General features: G+C 37.8%; 1 non-coding gene across 1 annotated transcript; it reads right to left on the bottom strand.

The window, feature by feature from the left end:
* Nucleotides 1–7,004: 7,004 nt before the first annotated feature.
* Nucleotides 7,005–7,124, bottom strand: LOC138141014 (5S ribosomal RNA). The gene has a single exon (XR_011162916.1). It is a non-coding gene; the product is annotated as a 5S ribosomal RNA (ribosomal RNA).
* Nucleotides 7,125–7,415: the final 291 nt, after the last annotated feature.

Raw genomic sequence — 7,415 nt, 5'->3', positions numbered from 1 at the left:
CGGCTGACTTCGTCGATTGGTCGATGGTGAACCGTTGAATCTATATAAGGCTCCGTTAGTTGAAATTTTGCGGTAGTTGACTTCCTAGGGACGAGGTGTGCAGGTATTTTGTGTCAGTTGAAATAATCTGAAAAGATGACCGGTCGCGGTAAAGGAGGCAAAGGATTGGGAAAAGGAGGAGCGAAGCGTCATCGCAAAGTCCTGCGTGACAACATCCAGGGCATCACGAAACCCGCTATCAGAAGATTGGCTCGTCGTGGCGGCGTGAAACGTATTTCCGGTTTGATCTACGAAGAAACTCGCGGAGTCCTGAAAGTGTTCTTGGAAAATGTCATCCGAGATGCCGTCACCTACACGGAACACGCCAAACGTAAAACCGTGACAGCGATGGACGTCGTCTACGCTTTGAAACGTCAAGGACGCACCCTCTACGGTTTCGGAGGTTAATTTCCTGGCGCTCTTCACCGTTCGAGAAAACCAGAATAAAATACGAAATACAAAATCGGTTCTTTTCAGAACCACAAAATAAAAATAAGAGGAAAAAAAAAGAAACATGATGTTCTTTCGAGAAACAACGGACAATTATTACTAACTGACTACCTGATAAATGTACCAAGATCGTAAACACCCCTTGCTTTCCTTTTGGCATTGCAGTCGTAAATGATAATAATACAAAAAGAAAAGATGCATCGGTCATTTTACGAAAAAAAAAAGCTATAGTGGCCCTGAGAAGGGCCGATATTTTGAGTTTTCGCCACGGAGATGGATCGATCGTTCGTTTAAGGTTTCTTCTCGGTTTTTTTGGGTAAAAGTACGGCCTGAATGTTGGGTAAGACACCGCCTTGGGCGATCGTAACTCCGGACAGGAGTTTGTTCAATTCCTCGTCGTTTCTGATGGCCAGCTGCAGATGACGCGGTATAATACGTGTCTTCTTGTTGTCACGGGCAGCGTTTCCTGCCAATTCTAGAACTTCGGCGGCTAAGTACTCCATGACGGCGGCCAAATAGACGGGAGCTCCTGCACCGACGCGTTCCGCGTAATTTCCTTTTCTGAGAAGACGATGTATCCTACCCACCGGAAACTGGAGACCGGCACGGCTCGAACGGGATTTCGCTTTTCCCTTCACTTTACCTCCTTTACCGCGACCTGACATTTTAAGTTCGTTCGTTAGACACCACGAGAAGTAATAAAACTGACGGACGGGACTCGTCGATTGTAAAAGCTGGTAGCTGTGCTTCGAATTTATAGCCTCCGTGATAGGAGAATAGGACGTGACGATTGGTGGGAGCCCGTTTTCAGGTGGGGTTCTGGTGAACACACTACCTATCAGAAAGGTGGTGGTGCAAAGTTAACGCACGCACACGAGTCAGAGCAGTTCGCGAGTTTGTTGAATCGAATTGAATTGAAAAATGCCGCCGAAGACAAGTGGTAAGGCAGCCAAGAAGGCCGGGAAAGCTCAGAAGAACATTTCCAAGAGCGACAAAAAAAAGAAGCGCAGGAGGAAGGAGAGCTATGCCATCTACATCTACAAGGTGTTGAAACAAGTCCATCCCGACACCGGTATCTCTAGTAAGGCTATGAGCATAATGAACAGTTTCGTGAACGACATCTTCGAACGTATCGCCGCTGAAGCTTCCCGTCTGGCACACTACAACAAACGTTCGACGATCACCAGCAGAGAAATTCAAACTGCCGTGCGTCTGTTGTTGCCCGGTGAGTTGGCCAAGCACGCCGTCTCCGAAGGTACCAAAGCCGTCACCAAGTACACCAGTTCGAAATAGATGTTTTTCGTTTTCGACACATTTATAAACGGTTCTTTTCAGAACCACAAAAACTCTCGAACAAAAAAGAAAAAGACGTGAAACAGCGATTTTTAATTAACTTTTATTATGTCATTATTATTATTATTAGGTTTCATGCATTATCGGTATTTTGCACCCATGCCTATCCAACTTGTAGTTATGTGGTTATTGTATTCGAAATAATTTAGTTGATTGAGGTTATGTTATGAATAAATTTCTATTTTGCCAGAATACAACTCTTCGGAAGAAGAAATCAAATAAACAATCGTACATCTGCTGAACAACCTAGTTGATGGTTGATGGATTTGCATTACCCAGCATATAGCCTAAATGTTCATCTTTAGTGAAATTAAAATTACTTAGCTTTTTTAAGAAAGAAAAAATTAGAACGAATTCTCATCGAAAAAACCGCGATTCCTACAAATGATACAGATGGTTTTGTAGTCGCGTATGTTATTGAATACAATGAGCCGACATTTTTCCGACTCTTTGTTTCATCGAAAACGTTGTTGACATTAGCAAGGAACGTTAAGGATTCCCTGAAACAGACAATTTCACTGTTTTGGAATAGCAGTATGTGCAAATGAGAGGACAGAAGACTTTGAAAAAAGGAGTGAACAAAACTGTACTTTAGTACAGAATGTTATGTTTATTTTAATTTCAATTGTTCCTGTTTTAATGAGATTTTTTATGTTCCTAAATCATTTTCTATTTTTTTTTTCATTAGAGAAGAGTTATTGTCGAGTTATTATCTCTACCTAGCATAAAAATTAAAATACTTTGCAACATTACGTTATTATACATTGCATATCTGACATAAAATACTTGCAAAAATTACTTAGCTAATTAATATTACGCATGACAACTCACATTATTTACTTTGCAAAACATTATAGAATACATAACAGATAATTGTGACCCTGTGTATTGTTCATTGGAATTAAAATAAAAAAAACGTGATTTCGTCAATCGCCGTTATTTGCGACTTCAGGCAACTGTCGCTAAGAGCTATTTTTGTTTCTCCGTTCAATTTCCCGATAAAATCGTCGACTTAGTTATTAACTAAGTTCTTCAGTTAGGTGGTATCAACAATACCACAATAGCCATGTTGCCGGAGTTTTTTGATAAAAGACTTGCTAGTTGGAATACAGAAAATATTTACCAAACACCTATTCACGATAATAAACCGGGGCACTATTGTGGGTTTTCGGTTGGTTTTATATTATATTAGGTACTCACCCTTCGTAACGTGTCTCCACGAAAAAACGTCACTTTCACACTAACCACCTTTCGTTTTAACTCTCGCGACGATAACTGAAATGTTGACGCGCGCCGGACAGATTCACGGACATACAACCACCCACCCACCCCGCGCCCCGGTTTCCGTCTGGACTGGTTCTGTCGTCCGAGTGAGTGCCAAAAATTAGCGTTCGTCTATTAAATGATTGTCGGATGATGATTATTGACGGACACTTTTATCGCACCCGATCACACTTTAGTTACTACCTACGTTTAGTATCGACGACGCATCGTTTCGATTATTGAAATTCGAATTGAATTTTTTTTTTTTCTAGTTTTCGACGTAGATTCGCGTGACACAAATATTATGAGCCTTTTTGGATCGATTTCGTGTGCATCACGCCATTTCTACGGGCGAACGTGAATGTGTGATGTTGACGTGATGGAAGCAACGTTTAGGCAATCCGCATTACGTATTACTATCAATTATATTTTAAACGAATGAAAACTTCAATTCAGAAGTGTGATAATCCCGATCCATTCAAGTTTTGTTAATTTTAGATTAAAAATGCGTGAGTATTAATTGCTAACGATGCCAAAACATCGCATATTCAATGTAAAAAGAACAAGAGCAACGGGCCATTAAGTTAATTTAAAAATAACTCGTACCGGATAAGTCGAATACGTATCCAGGGAAAATTTATTAATTTTAAAATTGACCGGCGGAAACAGGTTCTCGCCTCCCACCACTTTTGTGTAGCGGCCGCCAAATCAAATTTGTTTTTATATAATTGATTTCAAAAAATTGAAATTCACGCATAGTTATCTTGTGCCTGAAGTGGGTCATTTTCATTGCATTGTTAGTAAGATCGAAACCATAGAAACCATACAAAACGCATACGACTATTTCTGTTTTTCATTTCACGCACTGTTTTTTATTAGTTACCTAGCAACATGGTCACTGCATTGAAACTTCAGAGTTCCTTCAAAAATTTGAATTTTTAATTTCAATTTTTTGAATCAATGATTTAATATAAAAATAACTATTGTGGAAAACAGCAAAAAATAAAATAATACCACTAATTGGCGGCTGGTCAGGATAGACCTAACGTTCGAAATTTAGAAAAATATTTTTTTTATTTTAATACTGTTACTTTTCTAATGAAGTGCGAAATAAGTTGTGCCCCATAGCTATCTTTTTTATTTTTCACTACGACAATTACAAAGTGTTGATATTCACAACTTTTCGTGAGCACTTCGATAGAAATGAACAAGAACGCAGGAAAATTCCACACCGAATATTAATATTCTGTCTTGGCCCATGTTTACTTTTATCTACCCGCAAAACAAAATGTTCGGATTTGTCAGGGGTATTCTGATTTAAAAAAAGAAGAACATTTGACGAATATTTTAAGTCTCAAACGTTTGGAAAATAATGCAACAACAATTCATAGACTACAAAAAAGCCTATGATTCAGTACCACATTCATGGTTAATTAAAATTCCTTAAAATTTATAAAATTAATATTAAATTAAATCACCTTCTTTATATGGATGACATAAAACTTAACAATAACTGAAAATCAATCAATATGTCGTGGTCATTACGAAAATTTAGAATATATAACTAAAGAAGGAGAAATCATTAAAAATTTAAATAAAGGAGAATTTTATAAATATTTAGGTATTAATCAATCAAATCAAATTAAATCTATTCTTTTGGTGTTATAAAATGGTCCAAAACTAATTTAAAGAATATAAATATTCAAACTAGAGTTCTCTTTATAAAATTTTGTAAACATCACCCCAAATCTGCTGTTGAAAGATTTATTTTACCACGCGAAAATGGTGGTAGGGGTTTTTCAAATCTAGAAATTCTACAACACAATCAAATTGCTTCACTAAAAAATTATTTTCTCAATAGAGCTCGTGATATGACACTATAGCAAATATAAAAACAAAAGTCTTTACATGGGAGATATTTTAAAGAGCTGAGGGTTTTATATTTGCAATACAAGATCTTGCACCGTTTTGGCTCACAGCGAATATAAAAAACGTCATGATATATTCGCAAAAATTATACACATGAATTTAGCAGTTAAATTCAATTTATTAAAGGATACACAACCACATTACATTTATAAACCAGAAAGTTGTTTAGAAAATGACAATTACAAATTATATTTTGATCGCACAGTTTTAACTGACATTCACATTCAGCATAACAGACCAGACATTATTATTTTAAATAAACAACAAAAGCAAGCATATCTTTTAGATATAGCTGTTCCAAATTCACACAATATAACACAGACATATAATACAAAAATTAATAAATATATTATTATAATTTCAGCAACAGGAATAGTACCGCAATCTCTTTTTAAAAATTTAAAAAATTGGTTGGGACTTAGAGAACACATAAAACACAAAAAAGTCAAAATGTGGAGGCGAGACGCCGGTAATTATGTTGATAAGCACTGCACTACTGCCGCCGGGTGGAGGTGGGATCGAAAAGAAGATGCTCTCACTGCTCTCACTCACAATAAGTTCGGAAAAACCGAATTTTATTATCGTATTTAATTGACGTCACAGTTACTTTGGCGAAACAGGAGCTCGCTTTTCGAAGGCATGATGAAAAAGACAGACGAATCAATTTGATATATAAAACCTAACAGGAACGGCTGGTCCATGAGGTCATTTGGGTAATGAACCCCTAAAAAATAAAGGTTTTACCCAACACCAGCCGCGACTGCAATGTACACAAGACTATGACTGCTACATATTATGTTATTTCAACCAAATCAGAAGTACAATAATTTTGAAAAGTAAGTGCAATGTATACTTCTAAATCTATCTAAATTTATTAATATGTAATTTTTTTCAAAACTATCGATCTTTCTTTGAACATTTTCAATTCACAATTCACTGTTGGAAGCGCTGTACTTTTTAGTATAAATACGTATACGAAAAATTAAAATAATAGTTGAATTAACACATCGTTAAATGTTACGAGGAACATAGTTTTTTGGATTACACAGCAAAATCTTGGAATTTCAGTCCGATATTACTCCATTGAGTCTTTGGACTCACAAATAAATACCTCGAAAAGCCGACAAACATCTGTCTAGAACTTTTCTAGTAACCAGAGGGTATCGTAAACGACCCGTGTTTAGACCTCTTTCGTGAAAGTGACCGACCGCCGGCGCCGCTCGATTTCGTCATAAATCTCAGCCGTACCCCCCACGATAATTGACAAGTCTGTCATACAGCCCTACCATTTAAAACCTTTATTCTCTTCGTTTTAAAAATAGTTTCGCATGGTTTTTCTCTCTTCTCGTTTTACAATGGTCCAGTGACTAATAAATGAGTGTTGTGTTATGAGTTTGTTCGAGCTCAAAAAAACGTGGTTCGAAATTGTTTAACGTTTAACGAATGGTAAGTTATTCTAGTTTTTATGTTGGTCTTAACGTGTTAGGGGCCAAGAATACAACATTGTCTGTCCATTATAACATAGAACTGATATGTTGAATTCAGATCTCTAATTATTTAAAAACCAAAAAAATAAAGCAGCAGTCAAAGTGGCATGTACGCGTAACCTAATATATATTTTTTTTACATTAAAAGATCGCCGTCTTCCTCGTCGCACTTACGACATTTGCATATGTTATCTTTGTTAAACTCACGGAAGGAATATAATGAACCGGTCACCCGTCCAAGTGCTGACCGCTGCCCGCGTGGCTTACCTTCGGTGATCGAACGACAACCTTTACCGTTTGACGAGTTTTTATTCTGCAATTGTTTACAATTAATCGACAAAAAAAATTGTTTTCTTAATTATCTAGTACTTAAAGCTATGAATCTACATTATACGGGTCTGTGCATGTTTCCGAATACCTGCACGAAAAACAAATCGGTTCGGTGGTTGCTATGGATTTCAAAAAAAAACAAAAAGTGTTGGGGGGCAACGGCACGCGGTGTTCCCAAGCGGTCACCCATCCAAGTACTGACCGCGCCCGACGTTGCTTAACTTCGGTGATCGGACGAGAACCGGTGCTTTTCAACGTGGTATGGCCGTTGCCGTGGTGTTTAGGTGTGATCGTTGGTGTAAAATATATTGCTTTTAACATTCCGATGCACGAATATGAACATCAAAACGCGATGCGTTTCGTTTCCGTATGCACTTACCCTCTGACGACCGACGTCGGACCGAACTAACGGGAAATCCCACAACAACCACCACGTCACGCTCTAACGACAAGAGAGACTACTAGACGGACTGGCGATCTCCCGCGTCGCACATTTTTCGACCGCCGGCGGCGGTGGAAAATCCAGAATTTCACCCCACCTACCGCGCTGCTTGCTCCGACGAC

This window comes from Tenebrio molitor, unplaced genomic scaffold (assembly GCF_963966145.1).
Source record: "Tenebrio molitor unplaced genomic scaffold, icTenMoli1.1 SCAFFOLD_785, whole genome shotgun sequence".
NCBI lineage: Eukaryota > Metazoa > Arthropoda > Insecta > Coleoptera > Tenebrionidae > Tenebrio > Tenebrio molitor.
Note: the sequence above shows the minus strand (reverse complement) of the source record. Positions and strands in the feature narration are given on the sequence as shown.